A 23383-nucleotide genomic window follows, 5' to 3' on the forward strand; every position below is an offset into this window, starting at 1 on the left:
CAGTAATCAAGACAATTTGGTACTGGCACAAGAACAGAGTCACAGACCAGTGGAACAGAATAGAGTGCCCAGATATCAACCCAAATGTATATGGTAAATTAATATATGATAAAGGAGCCATGGATATACAATGTGGAAATGACAGCCTCTTCAACAGCTGGTGTTGGCAAAACTGCCCAGCTACATGTAAGAGAATGAAACTGGGTCATTGTTCAACCACAAAAGCAAATTCAAAATGGATCAAAGACCTGAATGTAAGTCATGAAACCACAAAACTCTTAGGAAAAAACATAGGCAAAAATCTCTTGGACATAAACATGAGCAACTTCTTCATGAACATACCTCCCCGGGCAAGGGAAACAAAAGCAAAAATGAAAAAGTGGGATTATATCAAGCTGAAAAGCTTCCATAAAGCAAAGGACACAATCAATAGATCAAGAAGACATCCTACAGTATAGGAGAATATATTCATAAATGACATATCCCATAAAGGATTGACATCCAAAATATATAAAGAGCTCATGCACCTCAACAAACAAAAAAGCAAAAAATCCAATTAAAAAATGGGCAGAGGATCTGAACACTTTTCCAAAGAAGAATTTCAGATGGCCAACAGGCACATGAAAAGACGCTCCACATTGTTCATCATCAGAAAAATGCAAATTAGAACCACAATGAGATTATCACCTCATACCGGTAAGGATGGCCACCATCCAAAAGACCAACAACAAATGTTGGTGAGGACGTTGAGTAAGGGGAACCCTCCTACACTGCTGGTGGGATTGTAAATTATTTCAACCATTGTGGAAAGCAGTATGGTGGTTCCTCAAAAAACTCAAAATAGAAATACCATTTGGCCCAGGAATTCTACTCCTAGGAATTTACCCTAAGAATGCAGGAGCCCAGTTTCAAAAGACATATGCACCCCTATGTTTATAGCAGCACTATTTACAATAGCCAAGAAATGGAAGCAACCTAAGTGTCCAACAGTAGATGAATGGATAAAGAAGAGGTGGAACATATACACAGTGGAGTATTAGTCAGCCATCAGAAGAAAACAAATTCTACCATTTGCAACAACATGGATGGAGCTAAAGGGTATTATGCTCAGTGAAATAAGCCAGGTGGAGAAAGACAAGTATTAAATGATTTCACTCATCTGTGGAGTATAAGGACAAAGAAGAAACTGAAGGAACAAAACAGCAGCAGACTCACAGAACCCAAGAATGGCTTAACAGTTACCTAAGGGAAAGGGACCAGGGAGGATGGGTGGGAAGGGAGGGACAAGGGGGAAAAAGGTGCATTACGATTAGCAGACATAATGTAGAGGGGTCACAGGGAGGGCTGTACAACACAGAAAAGACAAGTAGTGATTCTACAGCATCTTACTATGAAGACAAAATAACCTTTACTATGAAGACTGTAATAAAAGACAAAGAGGGGCACTATATAATGATAAAGTGGTAAACACAGCAAGAAGATATAGCATTTACAAATATCTTTGCATCCAACATAGTATTACCAAAATATTTAATGCAAATATTAATAGACCTACACGGAGAAAGTGGCAGCTAAATAATAATAATAATGATAGGGGATTTTTAACTCCCCACCTGTATCAATGAATAAATTGTCCAGACAGAAAATTAATAAGAAAACACTAGCCTTAAATGACACACTAGACTGGATGGGCTTAATAAATATATATAGAATAGTCCATGCAAAAGCAGAAGAATACACATTCTTCTCAAATGCAGGTGGAACATTCTCCAGGATGAATCACATGAGATCACAAAACAAACTGCAATAAACTGAAAGAGATTGAAATCATATCAAGCATTTAATAACCATGGCATGAAATTAGAAATCACTGTAATAAGAAAACTTGAAAAACTACAAACATGTAGAGATTAAGCAACATGTTACTGAACAACTACTGAGTCATGGAAGAAATCAAAAGAGAAATTAAAATATACCTAGAGATAAATGAAAATAGAAATTTGTTTCCAGTATGGAAAGCAGTATGAAAGCAAAAACTAAAAATAGAAATACCATATGCCCAGTAATTTCACTTCTGGAATTTACCCAAAGAAAACAAAATCAATGATTTGAAAAGATATATGAACTCCTTTGTTTATTGCTGCATTATTTGTAATAGCCAAGATGTAGAAGCAACCAAGTGTCCATCAATAGATGAATAGATAAAGATGTAGGACATACATACAATGGGATTTAGTCAGCCATAAAAAAGAAAGAAATCTTGCCATTTGCAACAAAATGGGTAGACCATGAGAGTTTTATGCTAAGTGAAATAAACCAGGTGAAAAAAGACAAATACCATATCATTTCACTTACATGTGTAATCTAAAAAAACTAAACAAAAGAGAAAGTGACTCATAGACACTGAAAAGTGACTGGTGGTTACCATGGCGGAGGGGTTGGGCCAGATGGGTGAAATAGGTGAAGGGAATAAAGAGGCACAAAAATCTCAATCATATATAAATTAGTCATGGAGACGAAAGCACAGCATAGAGAATATAGTAAAAAATTCTGTAACATTATTCTATGTTGACAGATAGTAACTATACTAGTTGAGGTGAGCATTTAGTAAAGTAGATAACTGTCAAATCACTATGTTGTATACTTGAAACCAATATAATATTATGTATAAACTGTGCTTCAATAAAAAAAAGACATCTCCCAGTCCCCAAACCTAGAGATAAATGAAAACAGAAATATACCATACCAAATCTATGGGATGCAGCAAAAACAGTTCTAAGAGGGAAGATAGTAACAGTACAGGCCTACCTGAAGAAATAAGAGAAATGTGAAATAAACATTTACCTTTACATTTAAGGAAACTAGAAAAAGAAGAACAAATGAAGCCAAAAATTAACAGAAGGAAGGAAATCATAGAGATCAGAGTAGAAAGAGACTAAAGAGACAATAGAAAAGATCAGTGAAATTAAGATCTCATTCTTTGAAAAGATAAAATTGATGAACCTTTAGCCAGATTCACCAAGAAAGAAAGAGAGAAGCCTCAAATAAATAAAATGAGAAAGAAACAAGTAGCTACAAATGATACCACAGAAATACAAAGGATCATAAAAGACTATTATGAACAATTACACACAGAAAAAATTGGACAACCTAGAAGAAATGGGTAATTCCTAGAAATGTACAATCTTCCAAGGTTAAGTCATGAAGAAATAGAAAAACTGAATAAACTGAGTAGTAAGGGGATTAAATTAAAACTTTCCAACAAACAAAAGTCCAGAACTAAACAGTTTCACTAGTGAATTCTACCAAACATTCAAAGGAGATTTAATACCTATCCTTCCCGAAATTTTCCAAAAAAATTGAACAGGGGGAATACTTCCAAAATTTTAAGAGGCCAGCATTATCTTGACACCAAAACCAGAATAAGGGCACTTGAAAAAAAAAAAAAGAAGAAGAGAGAAAGAAAGAAAAAAGAAAAAGAAGGAAAGAAAATTATAATCCAGTATCTCTAATGAAAATAGACAGAAATATTCCCAACAAAATATTGGCAAATTGAATTCAACAATACTTTCAAAGGATTCTACATCACAATCAAGTGGGATTTATTCCAGGGATGCAAGGATGGTTCAACATATGCAAAACAACCAGTGTGATATGCCACATTAATAAAAAAGATAAAAATCATATTATCATCTCAATAGAAGCAAACAAAGCATTTGACAAGAGTCAACATGAATTTATGATAAAAACTCTCAATAAAGTGGGTATAGAGGGAACATATCTTAACATAATAAAGGCCATATATGAGAAGCCCATAGCTAATACCATACTCCAATGGTGAGAAACTGAAAGCTTCTCATCTAAGACAAGGATCAAGATGAGGATGCCCACTATCCCCATTTTTATTCAACATAGTATTGGAAGTCCCAACCACAGCACTTAGGCAAGGAAAATAAATGAAAGTCATAAAAATTGGAAAGGAAGAAGTAAAACTGTAACTATATGCAGATGACATGATACTATATATAAAAAATACTAAAGACTCCACCAAAAAACTGCTAGAATAAATGAATTTACTTAATTTCTAGGATACAAAATTAATATACAGAAATCTGTTGCATTTCTATACACTAGTATTAAACTATCAGAAAGACAAATCAAGAAAACAATACTACTTACAATTGCATCAAAAAGAATGAAATATCTAGGAATAAACTTAACTAAGGAGGTAAAAGACCTGCACACTGAAAACTATAAGACACTGATGAAAGAGACTGGATAAGAGACAAGTATGTGAAAAGATATTCCATGCTGATAGATTGGAAATATTAATATTCTTAAATGCCCATACTACTCAAAGCAATCTACAGATTCAGCGTAGTCCCTATCCAAATTTCAATGACATTTTTCCCAGAACTAAAGCAAATTATCCTATGATTTGTATGGAAACACAAAAGACCCCAAATAGCCAAAATAATCTTGAGAAAGAAGAACAAATCTAGAGGTATCATGCTACCTGATTTTAAACTGTATTACAAAGCTATTGTAATTAAAACAGTATGATATTGGCATTAAAACAGACACATAGATCAATGGGATGAGACAGAGACCCCAGAAATAAATCCACCCATTTATGTTGTTAATTTTTGATAAAGGAAACGAATATACAATGGAGAAAGGACAGCCTCTTTTATAAATTACGTTGGGAAAAACTGGACAGCTACATGCAGAAAATAAACTGAACTACTATCTTACAACATTAACAAAAATTAACTAAAACTGGATTAAGGACTTGAGTATAAGATCTTAAACCACAAAATTTCAGGAGGAAAACATAGGTGGTAAACTCCTTGACATCATTCTTAGCAATGTTTTTTTGGATCTGACTCCAAAGGTAAGGTAAACAAAAGCAAATATAAACAAATGGAACTAGATCAAACTAAACAGCTTCTGCACAGTGAAAGAAACCACCAACAAAATGAAAAGGCAACGTACTGAATGGGAGAATATATTTGGAAATGATATATCCAATAAGAGGTTGTTACCTAAAATATATAAAGAACTTATAAAACTCAGAAACAAAAAAACAGTCTAATTAAAAATGAGCAGAGGACCCGAATAGACATTTTTCTAAAGAAGACATACAGATCACCAAAAGGCGCAACGTCCCTAATTATGAGGGGAATGCAAATCAAAACCACAGTGAGATATCACCTTACAGCTGTCAAAATACTATTATGAAAAAGATAAGAAATAACAAGTGTTGGTAAAGATGTGGAGAAAAGGAAACCCTTGTGCACTGTTGGTGGGAATGTAAATTGGTGCAGCCACTATGGAAACCAATATGGAAGTTTCTTAAATATTAAAAATAGCAGTACCATGGTATATAGCAATTCCACTACTGGGTATCTTGCCAAAGAAAACAAAAACACTAATTTGAAAAGACATATGCACCCCTATGTTCTTGTAGCATTATTTATTAATAGCCAAGTTATGGAAACAACTTAAATACCCACTAATGGATGAATAAAAATGTAGTACATATAAAGAATGGAATATTACTCAGCCATAATACATGAAATCTTGCCATTTGTGACAACATGGTTGGACCTTGGAGGTATTATGCCAAGCGAAATAAGTCAACAGAGAAAGACAAATTCCACATGATTTCACCTCTATGTGGACTCTGAAAACCAAAACAAATAAACAAAACAAAACACTGACTCATAGATACAGAGAACAGATTGGTGGTTGCCAGAGGGGAGAGGGTTGGGGTAGTGAAATGGGTACAGGATACTGAGAAGTATAAACTTCTAGTTAGAAAATAAATAAGTCATGGAGATGTAATGTACAGAGTAGGGAATATAGTCAATAACATTGTATTAACTTTATGAAGTTACAGATGATAACTAGACTTAGTGGTGACCATTTTGTAAATCTCTGTTGCACACTTGAGACTAATATTCTATGTCAATTATACCTAAGTTAAAAAAATGACACTGCCTTTCTTGAGGGAAATAACTTTGTGTTATTAATTAATGCTAGTAAAATATATCAAGTATGTGTATATATAGTACTTTGTGAAGGGAGAGTTAGGTTACCATTAGAGTAGTAACTGCACTCATGATGATCTCTTCTTTTTATAGGATCCCAATCATTCCCAGAACTAATGATTTAAAATAAATTTTTTAATGCATTATTATCCCAAATGACTTCATTTTATTTTTCTATCTCCCTAAACATTTTAACTACAGATAAAAAAGAATTTTTTTCATCAAAAGTTTCTTGATGATTTTCAACCTAATTACCATTTCCCATTTTTGTTGATATAACCAAATTTAATAATTTTGTTAAAATCCAGAGTGAATCAGTTCCTCTGGTACTTAAATGACAATTACTGGAAACAAAGGAAAGAAACAATGCCATTTCAATAAGCTATAAATCTAAATCTGTTGAATTTAAAGATCTCAATTCCACAAACCCTAAAGTTCTGATACAATGAGCTAAAATAATGATGATGATAATAATAATAATAAATACCTTGGTTTGAAAAATATCATCACTTTAAAGCTAGTCAAAAATAACTACATTTTCTCCCTGCTTTCTTCCTTCCTTCCTCTTATTCTTTTTCTGGTCCATTTTCCTTATCTACAAGTTACTTAGATATTTGATATGTTATTTGATTAAGGCAGAGTTAGTGGGAAAGGAAAGAGCCCCGCCTAGTCTATTGCCCATTTTGATAAACAGGGTTTATCTTGTTTTCATGAAGGTTCACATGATCAATATTTAACCCTTGAGGAAAGCAATACTTTCTACCTGTGAAAATCAGTGAATGGAATTAAGGAAATAAGGGTATATTTCCTTCTTTTTAACCACCAATGAATTTTTTATACTGCTTATTTAACAGCTATTCCCATATCTTATTTTCTTTTATTCCGTAAAGCAGAGATTATTTGTGAGAAGACAGAGAGGAATAGGAGAATGAATTAAGACATATTTGTATATTCAAAGGAAACAGCCTAGGTAAGTCCTATGCATTAAACAAAGATCTGAGTCATACAAGCAAATATATTATTTGCTGATATTTAGGAAATACCAGCGTGAGATAGCAAAATGATTTTTTTAGATTACAAAACAGTTCCAAGTGCACAGGGATAAATTTAAGTTGCCCTCCTTAGCAAATCTTACTTGAAATGGATAAAATAATTATTTTGGGGGATATTATTCCCTGCCATAGGACATAATAATACTTTGTTCAGCAATTAGCCACCCAGGAAGAAAGCAAATCCTAGTTTGGTAAATTGACATTGAATACATGAGCATGGAATCTATCAGAACTAAATATTACTGATGAGAAATTTCTTATATCTAGATTTTTTATATTCCCGTCTTTAAAAAAATATATATGAGATACTTTCCTTCTGCTGGTAATATCAGATGGAGCAAAGCCAGGATACAGTTGTTTTAAGCCCTTACAATACTCCAAACATCTCTTCTCTCCACTTTCAGATAGCAACTCTCTGAAAATTAAATCATGGGTATACTTGTCAATATCCATCGGAAACTGAAATGGAAGACATAGTGTAGTCCCTCACCCTTTGGCTGAGGTTTGGAACAGATTGCTGCTGCCTTCGGTAGTGATCATGAAAGAAAGAAAGACAAAAGACTGGAAGATATAAACACAATGCTTTAACCAAGTCCTGAGTGTTCTGCATGCATTATCTTTAGAAAACAATGACATGCTCACAGCTGGAAAGCCCAGCAAGAAAAACCAGGGACATCTTGATTACCTTCACAGATAATGACAAATCAGAGCCAGCTTGAGCCCCCCCCCCCACACACACAAATGCATCCTCAAAAGAGAAAAGCAGTCAGCGATGTTGTAGAGGCATTATTTAGCATTTCCAACCAGTTGCCAAACCTTGATGGGATATACAATTCAAACTGCCTTGTACCACTTGGAGGCTACTCTTAAAAGCTTTCTACTGGAAAAGTGACTGCCACCTTCCTCTAATATTTTTCCTCATCAGTATCTGTACAGGGAGAAGGGGTGTGAGAATCTATGACCAAGGTGAGAAGAGCAGGTCTGAGACAAACTTTACCTAAGGTGAAAGAATGAGCGAGAGGGACTTACGTGTTTTCCGGAATGAATGGGAAAGGGACTCGAATGCTAAGTATTCCCCTGTCACACAGACTCGTCCTTGTTTCCATTAAGAGAAGTGACTCCTCTCAGTTTCTTATCGCTGCAACCTTGGAAATGAAGCCGCCCTGCTCACATGCTGGCTTGAAGATACATACAGTCACTGGGTCTCATCTCCCTTCCCTGGGGCTCACCAGCTCTGCTTGGAAGTCTGTCAGGTCTGGACTAAGCATAATCTATTTCTCTGCCCTCCGGGGTCTCAGGTCCCCTAGATAGGACTCGGTCGACCTGTTCTGGCCGACTAGGGGACTCCCACAGCGTCTTTCTGCCCTCTGAGCCCAACAACAAAAGTTAGACAGGAGAGTGAGAAGGTGAGGAACAAATGGATGCTTTTGAAGTCAAAGGGACTGGGTGGAAACGAGCCAGCTTTCCACAGGGACTGATCAGGAGCGTGTGGGTGTGGGTGTCCCTGTTCTCCCATGAGGACAGGATCTTTCTCCATTTTCAGTTCAGCCCGGATCTTTTGCATTCAGTGTTTCTGATTTTGAATAGTTACTCTGATGCACCGCCATGCATGAAATGGATGATTTGCAAGCCTCTCTGTCCCAAGCAATGCCGTGGATAATCAGATATCCAGATCGTGCAAGGGCAAGGGACTGTTCCTTTGTAGAAAGTGATCGCTCCCGCCACCAAAGAAACAGGGCAGCCTCCGGAGGTGGGAACCCCGGGGCCCGTGCTCTGGCCTTGGTGCTGAAGCCGGAACGCACTGCCCGAACTCCCTCAGACGCCCCTGGGCAACTTTAGGAGGTGTGAGGGCACCGGCCAGTTCAGGCGCCCCCCCTCGCGGGTCGCCGGCAGGAAGCCCAGCACAACCGATGCCCTGGGACCCTCCACAGGGTACGCGGCTGGCTTGTTCCTTTGCCTGGAGCTGGGAAACTTCTGTCCAACGTGTTTTTTTCTTTCTTTCTTTTTTCTTCTTAAACTGGGGTGACCTCCCCTCCCACCTGGGTTACCATGGAGACTCGAGCTCTTTCTCTTTCTCCAGGCAAAATGGGCGAAGCTTTGCGCCTTCGCTATAGCAAGCCCCCTTTTCTTCCTGAGCAGCTCCTGGGCATTCCCCTCCTCCGTTTTTCAGCAAAAGAAAGACATGCAGGGCACGGTGCTAGTGGGGATGTGGCCCTGCGCCCTGCGCCCTGGACAGTGCGGCTCTCCGGGACCATCAGACTTTGGATAAAAGCAAGCAGGGAACACTCTAAACACATAATGACTCTCCAACTCCCAAACACTAGAGTTTTGACCCCCATACCCCCTTTCCTTTTTTGGGAGTGGAGGCGGGATTCTTCTGAAAATTCTGGTATTTTGTTTCTCCATTAACCTCACACCGTTTCTGTGGCTGTTTCTATTAAGATTCTTTCCTATGAGTATCTCCATATGGAGGCTGGTACAAGAGATATACCTGTGGATCAACCCAAGGTCTTACTGGGTTTTGGGAATACGAATGTTATTTCTGCTAAAAACGAATCCAAACTTAATGTCTTGATGCAAATGAAAATATATTCAGGAGGAAGCAAGTCAGTGGATTCATCCAACCCCCTAAAATGCAATGAACATCTCATTTTATCTGAAGGGTTTTTTTTCTTTCAATTCTGAAATAATTCAGTTTACTTCTAGGGAGAGCTTCCTGCTCCCTGTCTGTAGTCATCATATCGCATCTCAGGTTTTATTGATTGAGAACAGTTAGAAGTTATTGCTTCCCATTCTTTGACTGTTTCTCCCCACCCCTCACTTTTCCTTCAATGCGAAGAACAAGGATACAGCTTTCCACAAAGACAGTGGGCTTTTCCCAACTGTAAATGACTACACCGCAAGCCACCCCTGCCAGTTAATAGGTGCCGTTCTTCTTGGCCAGCAGATGTTGAAATGATGTTTGCAATAACTGACTGGGTTTCACTGAGCCCAGGGCATGCAGACCCCTTCTCTCCCCGCCCCCCCGTGCGAGTTTTCAGTTGCTAATGCAAACCGTGTGAAACAGAGTCCCCTTCTGTTATGTAACCAGCTTCCCGCTAGCCTTTCCCTTGACTTGGGCATCCTGTTTCTCATCAGAGTGGAGGCATGCAGCAGCGGCGGCGGCGACTGGGGAGAGGGAGCAGGGGACCCGAGGGCACGAACGTCTTGCCCAGACTGATGCCAGCTTCTCGCCTTCGAGCAACTCAGGGCACCGCTTACCTTGCTGCGGACAGGGTGGTTTCACTCAATCATGATCTCCTTTCTTGGAACGGAGCAAGATTTAATAATTCACTATACGATGGATGGCGAGGGGGTGGGGGGATTAAAAAAAAAAAAGGAAAGAAAAACTGGAATCAGATGGTCAGATTTCACATCGGCCCCGGGAGGCTGTTAGGAGACTCCATTCCGCTCGCGGTGCATCCAGCTCGGGGTCCAGCTGCCCAGTCCCCGCGGCTCCCCACCCCTCCTTCCGCCCGACCCCTCCGGCCAGGTGCGGCCGTCTTCAAACTGGCTCCCTCTGGCCGAGAGCGGAGAGGAGGGCTGCGCGCGGGGGCCAGCGGAGGGGCGGAGGGTGTGCGCTGGGGCAGGGGCAGGGAGGGAGACCGGGCGGAGGGAAGGGGGGAAAGCAAGAGGGGCGGAAAAGGATAATCCCCGGCTGGGAGGAAAGTGACGGACCACGCAGGGAGACGTCATGAAAGCCGCAGATTCAGGGAATGCTGCTCGGTTCCGGAGGACTGGCTGAGCCGCGCTTCAGCTCCCGGACTGCCGCGGCCACGGGGATAGAAGAGAGCGCAGCGCCGCGCGCCGGAGGAAAGCCGCCGTGCAGCCCACTCCGGAGGGGCCGCGAGCGTGGGCGCGGGGGTGTGCCGCGGGGGGCCGGGGACGCCCACCGCCGGGTGGCTCAGGGGACTCCCTGCCCTTGACGCCGTCCTGCACCCGAGCCAGACCCTCCGCTCCCAAAGGAAGCCGGAAACGTGGGGCGCTCCATGCTGTGTAGACCTTTTGGGTTTAGCCTCCCGGTCCCCACCTTTCCTTCTTCGTCACTAAATAAGTTATTCCCGGAGAAAAACCTGGAAAGCAGGAAAAAGCCGAAGCTCTGGAATCAGTTTTTGTCTGCGGGATGGAAGGGCTCCGTATTCAGGGTTTTGTGAGACCAGGAGAAAGAGGTCTTGTCACTGTCGCCCTCCGGGCTGAAATCAAGGAGAATGACGCCCGGCGAGCGGCAGGGACCTGGAGCGCTCACTGTCCATGAGGCCAGGACGACGGCAAGCGGCCGGTGGGAGAGGAGGCGCCGCGCACCAGGATTTGCTTGCACCCCGCGGTGGCCCAACCCTCTGCTCCATTCGGTCCGTCCTGTTCACAGCAACTGGGACCCGATCCCACTGCTTCCCCACCCATGTCTTTTCTCTGTTTTTATGCTTCACAGATGAGTGAAATCATTTGATACTGGTCTTTTTCTGCCTGGCATATTTCACTGAGCATAATACCCTCCAGCCCCATCCACGTTGTTGCCAGTCCTTCTTTCAGTTCTTAAAGCTCTGAACTTTAATACAGAATGGGTTTAGCAGAATACTTGGTAAATCACTTAAAATATACCTGCTTCACGTGAGAATCCCATCTGTCTGTTTACTGCAGCACTATTTACAACAGCCAAGATATGGAAGCAACCTAAGTGTCCATCAGTAGATAAATGGATAGAGAAGAGGTGGCACGTATACAAAATGTTACACTATTCAGCCATAAGAAGGAAAGAAATCCTACCATTTGCAACAACATGGATGGAGCTAGAGGGTATTATGCTCAGTGAAATATGCCAGGCAGAGAAAGACAAGTATCAAATGATTTCACTCATCTGTGGAGCCTAAGGACAGAGAAAAAAGGCACAAAACAGCAGCAGCCTCACAGAACCCGAGAATGGACTAACAGATTCCAAAGGGAAAGGGACTGGGAAGGGTGGGTGGGAAAGGAGGGAGAAGGGGAATGAGGGGCATTAGGATCAGCATACCGGTGGGCACGGGGAGGGCAGTATAGCACCCCGAGAAGACAAGTAGTGACTCTATAGCATCTCACTACGCTGATGGACAGTGACTGTAACGGGGTACGAGGGGGGGACTTGATAATGAGGGGAGTCTAGTAACCACAGTGTTGCTCGTGTAACTGTATACTAATGAGACAAAAGAGTTAAAAATTAAAAATAAAAGGAATAGAAAAATGACCCAAAGAAAAGGAACTGAAAGAAGGGAACAGTTCTATCAGCACATCTCATAGCATAGGCTAAAGGGAGGCAGCTGGACGCGCACCAAGGTGTTTGAGGAGGTGAAAAGGGCACAGAACCCACTTAGGACTTAAGAAAAAAAAAACTTTCAACGTCAAGTCCTCCTCGGTCTGGGGAGGGTCAGCGTCTTACCGGCGATGAGGCCTCCGAGGGGACCCGAGGAAACGAGTGGGAACTGAAGGGCGAATGCGATCGCGGCGGGCCGAGGGAGCCGGCAGGGCGGGGCTTGCCGGGCTTGCGAGGCTTGCGGGGCGGGCGGGGCTTCCGAGGAAGGCCGGGCGCCGGCTCCTGGCCTCCTTAACCGAGGCGGGCTGTGGGGAGCGGAGCTTGCTCAAAACCCCTCCCATTCGGAAAGATCAGCGAGCTCTGTCCGGCGGGCGAGCGGCTCTCTCGGCCAGACTGAATCCCTTCGCCCCCGCGCCTGGGCTAGAGGCGGGGGCGGGCATTGTGCGCTGGCGGCGCGCGCTCCCTAGTTGCCGGGAGACAGCACGCGAATGGCAGCTCGGGGCTCGCGGCTCAGGCCCCCCCAGGCCGCGGTGGACCCCCCAGCCAGGCGGCCAGCTTGGCCGCCGCGGGCACCAGATACTCAGCACGAGACCCGTTGGCGAGACAGCAAAAAAGAAAAAGGAAAAGAAAAACATTGAAGTCTTTCATAAACGTCAATTGGCATAATGTGAACTTTTTTTCTTTTTTTCTTTTTCATTAAGGTATCATTGATATACACTCCTCTGAATTTTTCACAAGAGAAACAATGTGGGTACTATATTCACCCATATTGTTGAGTCCCCCCACACCCCATTGCCCGCCGCTGTCCATCAGCGTAGCACGATGCCACGGAGTGCCTACTTGTCTTCTCTGAGCCTCATTGTCTTCCCGGTGACCCCACACACACCATGTGCACCAATCAGAATTCCTCTGAATTCTCTTCTCCCCTTCAAGACCCTCCCCTTTGGAAACCGCTAGTCGCTTCTTGGAGTCTGAGCCTGCTGCTGTTTTGTTCCTTCAGATTTGCTTTGTATTCATACTCCACAATGAGGGAAATCATTTGGTACTTGTCTTTCTCCGCCTGTCTTATTTCACTGAGCATAATACCCTCTAGCTCCATCCACGTTGTTGCAAGTGGTAGGATTTGTTTCCTTCTTATGGCTGAATAGTGTAACATTTTGTGTATGTGCCACCTCTTCTCTATCCATTCATCTACTGATGGACACGTAGGTTGCATCCATATCTTGGCTGTTGTAAATAGTGCTGCAATAAACAGACAGATGGGATTCTCACCTGAAGCAGGTATATTTTAAGTGATTTACCAAGTATTCTGCTAAACCCATTCTGTATTAAAGTTCAGAGCTTTAAGAACTGAAAGAAGGACTGGCAACAACGTGGATGGGGCTGGAGGGTATTATGCTCAGTGAAATATGCCAGGCAGAGAAACACAAGTATCAAATGATTTCACTCATCTGTGGAGCCTAAGGACAGAGAAAAAACTGAAGGCACAAAACAGCAGCAGCCTCACAGAACCCGAGAATGGACTAACAGATTCCAAAGGGAAAGGGACTGGGGAGGATGGGTGAGAAGGGAGGGATAAGGGGAATGAGGGGCATTAGGATCAGCATACCTGATGTAGGGGGGGGCCACGGGGAGGGCAGTATAGCACCCTGAGGAGACAGGTAGTGACTCTATAGCATCTCACTACGCTGATGGACAGTGACTGTAATGGGCTATGAGGGGGGACTTGATAATGGGGGGAGTCTAGTAACCACAGTGTTGCTCATGTAACTGTAAACTAATGAGACAAAAAAAGTTAAAAATTAAAAATAAAAGGAATAGAAAAATGACCCAAAGGAGGACCTGAAAGAAGGGAACAGTTGTGGCAGCACATCTCAGAGCAAAGACTAAAGGGAGGCAGGTGGACGCACACCAAGGTGTTTGAAGAGGTGAAAAGGGCACAGAACTCACTTAGGACTGAAGAAAAGAAAACTTTCAAAGTCAAGACTTCCTCGGTCTGGGGATTGTCAGCGTGTCTTACTGGCGATGAGGCCTCTGAGGGGACCCGAGGAAACGACTGGGGACTGAAGGGGGAATGCGGTCATGGCGGGCTTTGGGAGTTGGCGGGGCGGGGCTTGCTGGGCTTGTGTGCGGGCGATGCTTCCGAGGAAGACCAGGCGTACTCATACACCCTCAAACACACACAGTCACTCACACACACGAAGTCATACTCCCACTCACAATCCTACATTCTCACACACACTCACACACACACTAACACACACCCGCTCACACGAAACTCACACACAATCACATACACACACTCACACTCTCACACAGTCACACACAGCCCCTCACACACATACACACAAACTCTCTCTCACACACACCGTCACACACACTCACACACAATCACATATCCACAATCACACCCACTCACACAGACACACAACTATATACTCACAAACACACATTTACACACACCATCATGCACACACTCACACACACCCACTCACACTCACAAACTCACACACACTCACTATCACATATCCACAATCAGACACACTCACACAGACACACACCTATATACTCACACACACACTCACACATGTACACAGAAACAGACACACACACACACCATCACACACACACTCACACTCACAGACTCAGACACACTCACACACTGTCAATTACTCTCTCACACCTACACACACAGACACACTCACACACAAACCCACACTCCCACACAATCACACACTCATATACACATGCACACACACTCACACACCTGCACTCTCACAAACACACTCTCACATCCACTCACACAGACTCACATATACACACAAACACTCACACTCACGCTCTCACACACAGCCCCTCACACACGTGCACACTCACACTCTCACACACTCGTACACACTCACACAGACTCACACTCACTCAAACACACATAGTCCATCTCACACACAGTCTAACACATTCAATCACACACACACACACTGACAGACACACACCTACACACTGACACACTCATGCACCAACAAACTCACACTTACACTCACACACCGACTGTCACCCACTCTACACAGCCACTCGCACACTTGCACACTAACACACTCACACGCACACTCACACACACTCAAACACACACAGTCACTCACACACACAAACACACACAATCACACAACCTCACACCCACCCTCACAATCACACACACTCACACAAACACAACTCTCACACACAGACTCAATCCTGCACTCCCATACACTAACACACACACTCAGATGCACACTCATACACACACTCCCACTCACACCCCTACACTCTCACAAACACACACCCACACACACTAACACACACCTGCTCACACAAAACTCACACACAATCACACTCACACAGCCCCTCACACACATACACACACACTCTCTCACAGTCACTGTCACACACACACAATCACATATCCACAATCACACACACTCACACAGAAACACACCTATATACTCACACACACACACAAACTGTCATACACACACTCACACACATACTCATAAGGAAACACACAGACACCATCACACACACTCACACACACTGACTCACAATCACAGACTCACATGCACTCAAACACTGTCACACAGTCTCACAACTACACACACAGATACACTCACGCACACACACAAACCCACTCTCACACATATTCACTCACTCGTATACACACTCACACCCCTACACTCTCACAAACACACTCACACAACCGCTCCCACAGACTCACATGCACACACACACATTCACACACTCTCTCACACAGCCCCTCACACACGTGCACACTCACACACTCACACACTCATACACACACTCAGACTCACACTCACTCAAACACACAATAAAACACACAGTCTCTAACATATACAATCACACACAGACACACTGAGAGTCACACACCTACACACTAACACTCACGCACCCACAAACTCACACTTACACTCACACACCGACTGACACCCACTCTATTCATCCACTTGCATACTTGCACACTAACACACTCACATGCACACTCACACACTCAAACACACAGTCACTCACACACACGTAGTCAAATACACAGTCACATGCACACTCACACACACACCCTCACACCCTCTCTCACCCGCCCTCCCACACAATCACACACACACAAACACAACTCACACACACATACTCACACTTCTGCACACCCACACACTAATGCATACACTCAGATGCACACTCATACACACTCAAACACACACAGTCACTCACACACAGAGAGAATCACACTCCCACTCACACACCTACAATCTCGCAAACACACACACACACTAACACACACCCGGTCACACAAAATTCACACACAATCACATACACACACTCGCACTCACACACTCTCACAGCCCCTCACATACATACACACTCACACTCTCTCACACACACTCACAATCACATATCCACAATCACACACACTCACAGACACACACCTATATACTCACACACACACAGTCACACAAACTTTCACACACACACTCGCACATTTACACAGACAGAAACACACAGACACACACTCACACACACCATCACACACACACACGCACTCAGTCACAGACTAACATGCACTCACACACTGTCACACACTCTCTCACACCTACACACACAGACACACTCACACACACTCACACACAAACCCACACTCACACACAATCCCACAATCATATACACTCACACACCTACACTCTCACAAACACTCACACACCCACTCACACAGACTCACATATACACACACATGCTCACATTCACACTCTCAGACACAGCCCCTCACACACATGCAGTCACACTCTCACACACTCACACAGACTCACACTCACTCAAACACACACAATCCCACACACAGTCTCTAACACATTCAATCACACACACAAGCACTGCACTGACAGATGCACACCTACACACTGACACACTCATGCACCCACAAACTCACACTTACACTCACACATTGACTGACACCCACACTTCCATAGCCATGTACACACATGCATAATAACACGCTCACACGCACACTCACACTCTCAAACACAGTCACACACATGTAGTCAAACACACACTATCACACACACACTCACACATCCCCACCCCCACCCTCACACACAATCACTCACTCACACACACTCACAACTCACACACACACATTGACTCTGATGCACACCCACACACTAACACTCACACTCAGATGCACACTCATACACACTGAAACACACACATTCACCCACACATAGTCAAACACACACAATCACCACACACTTACACACCCTCACACCCCTCACACACAATCACACACTCACACAGACACACTCACAACTCACACACACACTCACAATCCTGCACACCCACACACTAACATAAACACTCAGATGCACTCTCATACACACCCAAACACACAGAGTCACTCACACACACAGAGTCACACTCCCATGCACACACCTACACTCTCACAAACACACACTCACACACACTAAAACACAACTGCTCACACAAATCTCACACACTCTCTCTCACACACACTGTCACACACAATCACATATCCACAATCACACACACTCACACAGACACACACCTATATATTCACACACGCACATTCACACACACCATCACACAGTCAGACCCACCCACTCACACCCACTGACTCACACACACTCACACACTGTCACATGCACTCACACACCTACACACACAGACACACTCACACACTCACACAAACTCAAACACAATCACACACTCGTATATACACTCACACACTCACTCACTCCCTCATACACCTACAATCTCACAGACACGCTCAAACACTGTCACACACCCTCACACACTCACACACACACACTCACACTCACACACACACTCACACCTACACACACAGACACACTCACTCACAATCACACACACTCACCCACTTACTCTCTCTCACACACCTACACTCTCACAAACTCACTTACACACTCACACACCTGCTCAAACACACTCAAACACACTCACACATTCTAACCCACTAACACACATGCCACACACATACACACACACTCACACACCATCACACACTCACACACACTCACATATAAACTATCACAAACACTCAGACACACATACACTCATGCAGTCACATACACTTTGACAAAACCTCACACACACACACACATATACACACACTCACATTTTCACACTCACGCACTGACGCACATTCACACACACCATCACACACACTCACACACACTCACTCACACTCACAGACTCACATGCACTAACACACTCAATTAGAAGCACAGTCCCTCACACACATACACACACTCTCTCACACACACCATCACACACACACACTCACATATCCATAATCACACACACTCACCACACACCTATATACTCACACACTCAGTCACACAAACTGTCACACACACACTCACACATGTACACAGACAGAAACACACAGACACACACTCACAGACCACACACACTGACACACTGTCACATACACTCACACACCTACACACACAGACACACTCACACACACTCTCACACAAACCCCCCCCACAATCACACACTCATATACACACTCACACTCGCACACCTACAATCTCACAAACACACACACACACACGCTCACACAGACTCACATATTCACACACTCTCACCTGCAGCCCCTCACACACATGCACACACACTCACACAACAGACACACACTCACACAGACACACTCACTCACACACAGTCAAACACACAGTCTCTAATACATACAATCACACACCCTGACAGACACACACTTACACACTAACACACGCACTCACAAATTCATACTTACACTAACATACTGACTGACACCCACTCTACACAGCCACTCGCACACTTGCACACTAACACACACACGTACACTCACACACTCAAACACACACAGTCACTCATACACACATAGTCAAACACACAATCACACACACACACACCTTCACAAACCCTCACACCCGCCCTCACACACAATCACACACACACGGTCAAACACACTCACTACTCATACACACACACTCACAGTCCTCCAAAACCACACACTAACACACACAATCAGAAGCACACTCATACACACTCAAACACACACAGTCACTCAAACACACAGAGTCACACACCCACACACACACTAACACACACCCGCTTACACAAAACTCACACACAATCACATACACACTCACACTCTCACACACAGCCCCTCACACACATACACACACACACTCTCTCACTGTCACACACAATCACATATCCACCATCACACACACTCACACAGAAACACACCTATATACTCACACACACTCCATTGCATACACGCACACATTCACACAAACTGTCACACACACTCACACACGTACACACAGAGAAACTCAGACACACACACACCATCACACACACTCACACACACACACTCACACTCACAGCCTCACACACAGTCTTTTGAGTGTGTGTGGTTGTGTGTGTGTGTGTGCAATGGAGTGTAGGTGTTTGAGTGGGAGTGAGTGTCTGTGTGATTGCGTGTGAGTGACTGTGTGTGTTTGAGTGAATGTGAGTGTGTATGAGTGTGTGAGAGTGTGAGTGTGCACGTGTGTGAGGGTCTGTGTTTGAGAGGGTGTGAATGTGAGTGTGTGTGTTTATGTGAGTCTGTGTGAGTGTGTGTGTGAGTGGGTGTTAGTGGGAGTGTAGGTGTGTGAGTGGGAGTGAGTTTATGAGTGTGCATACAAGTGTGTGAATGTGTCTTTGAGATTGTGTGTGTGTGATTGTGTGTGAGTGTGTGTGTGAGTGTGTCTGTGGGTGTAGGTGTGTGTGTGTAACAGTGCGTGAGTGTGGGTGAGTCTGTGAGTGTGTGGTTTTCTCTGCTGGGAACCCTCTGCCTCTGGCTCCTCACATGCCTGGTGCCTCTGCAATGCCCAGGCCTTGGTTCAGACTCCCCCTTTGCAGAGGCCTTCCTCACTGCCCTCCACTCCTAGCCACTCTCAGTCCCATATCTCTGTTGACTGCTTCACACACACTAGAATTATCCCATGTGTTTGTTTCCTCGTTTGCTCTCCAGCATGGTTCTCTTTGTCCTGTTCTCTGTTGTATCTCCCATGCTTAGGCAGCATTGTGCACACCGTGGGTGTGTGTGGAGTATTTCCTCTTATGGAATGGGCCCTTGTGTAGCACCCATCAAGTGCCAGACACCATCCTAAGAGCTTTACAAATATTAACTCATTGAATCCTCACAACAAGCCTAGCAGGGAGGTCCCAGGCTTATTTCTATTTTATAGGTGCCCACTTAAGATCTGAACTTGACAGTCTGATTCCAAGTTCTCTGTGCACTAGACAACTGCCTTATGGGGCATTTCTAGCATTTTTGCTTCTGTTATTACCATTACCTGAAGACTCAGACTTATTATAAGCTCTAAGTTCAATAAACACAAATATTACAATCCTAAAAACAGATCTGAAATGTATATAGATGCCATACAAGGTTAAGAGTCATTAGGGTTAGGATGTCACTATCTTTAGGACATATGTGGACACAGCCTTATTTCTTGGGTCCTGTCCAGAGACAGCTGTGTAGCCTCTGGTAGAGGAATGGGAAGTTAAATCCCAAAGTGGTACTGGTACCATAAAAGGCAAATATTTTTCTCTTCAAGCTGCCACAGCCACTGAAAGATGGATCAAATGGCTGGTGGATGCAGGGAGCCTCAGCAATGTTTAAGAAACTTGGTGGGTTTTATAATTTTCTCAGTGTTTTTAAATGTATTATTACTCCTAGAGGTCTACCTCATAATTCTGGTTGACTGATTTATTTAAATTAATCTATCTTAAATCAGTATAATAAACGTGTGTACACTTATTTAAAAAAGTCAATACACTTCATTTCATGCACCCTTGGGAAGTCCTTGGGAATTTTAGAAACATAGAAGGCTGCATCGTTTTTATAAAGAATTTCATATTTATCATCTCATTTTATTTCAAAACACCATGGAAGTAGGCAAAGCTGGAATAATGCTATTTTCTCTAGCCTAGTAGACCCCCAGATCAAGGGTCTGGACTCCGGTTTTCTTCCTGCTTCTGTGGCTGCTCTCAGACCCCCTTTGTTGGTTCTTCTTCATCTTCAAACCTGGAAGGTTGGCATGGCCCAGAACTCAGCCTTTGGGCATCTGCTTCCCACACACCCATCTCCCTGGTGGCCTCCCTCATTCCCTGACTGTAAATTCTGTGCTTATGATAATGTTGCTCCAAAGTATGTTGCCCGCTCTGTTCATCTCTTTAGCTCAGGACTGTTAGACTCTTTGACATTTCCACTTGGTCACCTAATGAGTATTTCAGACTTAAATGTCTCAAACCGGGCTTCCGAAGTTGCCCTTGTCAGTCGTCCCCACCTTAGTGAAGGACTGCCCGCCCTGTGCCTCTGGAGCCTGGCCACAGACCTGCAGAGCCCAGCGCCACTCCCTCTTTCCCTTCCCATCGGGCCTGTCACAGATCCTCTTGTTCTACTATTAAAATACAGTATATCCAGAATCTGGCCTTATCTTTACATCACTGTTACGGCCCAGGGCCAGACCATGTCACCTTCTCCCCCACGGACTGCCTCATCCTAACCAGAATCCCACCTATCCTCAACACAGCAGCTAGAGTGGTTCTATTGCTGTCACATTATGACCCTTCTCTGCTCATACAGCTTCAAGGACTGTCCCTGTCACTTAAAGTCCACAGTCCCTCAGTGACCTACCCAGGTCCCCGTGCTCTGGCCCCTGCCTCTCTGATGGACCCCCTGCTCCTTCCATCTCTCTCCTCCTGGCCACACAGCCTCCCTGCCATCCTTTCCACATCCTTCCACCTCAAGTCCTCTGCACATGCTCCTCTCTCTGCTTAGAGTGCCCTCCCCAGAGGGTTCCATGGCTTTCTCCTCCTTTCCTTAAGGTCCTTACTCAAATGTCACCTTCTAGTGACATTTCCTAGCCACCCTCTTTACTGCAGTGATGCAGCCCCAGCTCCTCCTACCCTCCTTCCATGGCCTTATTTTCCTTCTTAACACTTAAATCATGATCCAGCATTCTGTATGTGTTACATAAGCCTTATTTCCTACCTGGTCTAAGCATAGCAGTAACAGCCCTGATCCCACAGAGTGGGCGTGAGATTCAATGAGGTGGTGCCCAACACAGTGAACGCCCAGCAAGTGTTAATGAGCTTATGCTTTGTGCCCAGAGCACCAAGGGCAGCATCTTACCACAGTGGATGCCCAGCACATTGCTTTTTAACAAATCAGTGACTTGATTGGCAGAATCAGCATCTCCATTCTTGTCTTTGTTCTGGAGCATAAGTGCCAGTGAGGAGCAGCCCAGCACTAACATGACGCCTGGGTCCAGCTCCCAACGGTTAGAGCTCCTCACCTCGGTCTTCTTTTACAGCAGCGATCTGAGTCAATCTGACTTCAATAAGGGTTCTGAGGAATAGGATGGGTTTCCCCCGAAGAGGAAGCCGTTACATAGGAGCACAACCTTTAAAGTGTACTCCGTAGTAATGCCTTCTGAAGCATTTGTGCAATTAGATGTGTTTCATTAATTGTGTTTTCTCAGCAGAGCAATTTGAAAGAACATGTTCCCTTCTCTCTCACTGTCATGTTCTCATCAGCCTTTTCACAAATTAATCTGAATAAAAGCAGCTTCCCCTAAGCAGTAAGTTAAAATAAACCACTGTTCACATTATTACTACTTCATTGTGCTTTTACGCACATTCCTTGGTGCTTTTTAATTATATATAATTACGAGGGAACAGGGAGTAAAATCTATTTAATCTAAAGTGAAACCTGCTAAATAGGTAACATTTCCAGTTTCTGTTTTTTCTTTAAAGGTATGACTCTAACTCAGGGAGCCCAGGTTCAAGAATGTAGACCCAAATCTTGCAGAAAATGCAGACTACACAATTAAATGTTA

At 43.8% G+C, this 23383-nt stretch overlaps 1 protein-coding gene and 1 long non-coding RNA gene across 2 annotated transcripts in view; one reads left to right on the forward strand and one right to left on the reverse strand.

Annotated features, from left to right (window-relative positions):
• The window catches only part of LOC118928520 (FYVE, RhoGEF and PH domain-containing protein 5-like), a 368415-nt gene that overhangs the window by 59617 nt on the left and 285415 nt on the right, over positions 1–23383 (forward strand).
• LOC130679110 (uncharacterized) overlaps positions 22879–23383 on the reverse strand; it is a 47644-nt gene continuing 47139 nt past the window's right edge. Inside the window, exon 8 of the long non-coding RNA XR_008992097.1 lies at positions 22879–22893. This is a non-coding gene — a long non-coding RNA (uncharacterized LOC130679110). The remainder of the gene's footprint in view (positions 22894–23383) is intronic.

This window comes from Manis pentadactyla, chromosome 10 (genome assembly GCF_030020395.1).
Source record: "Manis pentadactyla isolate mManPen7 chromosome 10, mManPen7.hap1, whole genome shotgun sequence".
Classification (NCBI taxonomy): domain Eukaryota; kingdom Metazoa; phylum Chordata; class Mammalia; order Pholidota; family Manidae; genus Manis; species Manis pentadactyla.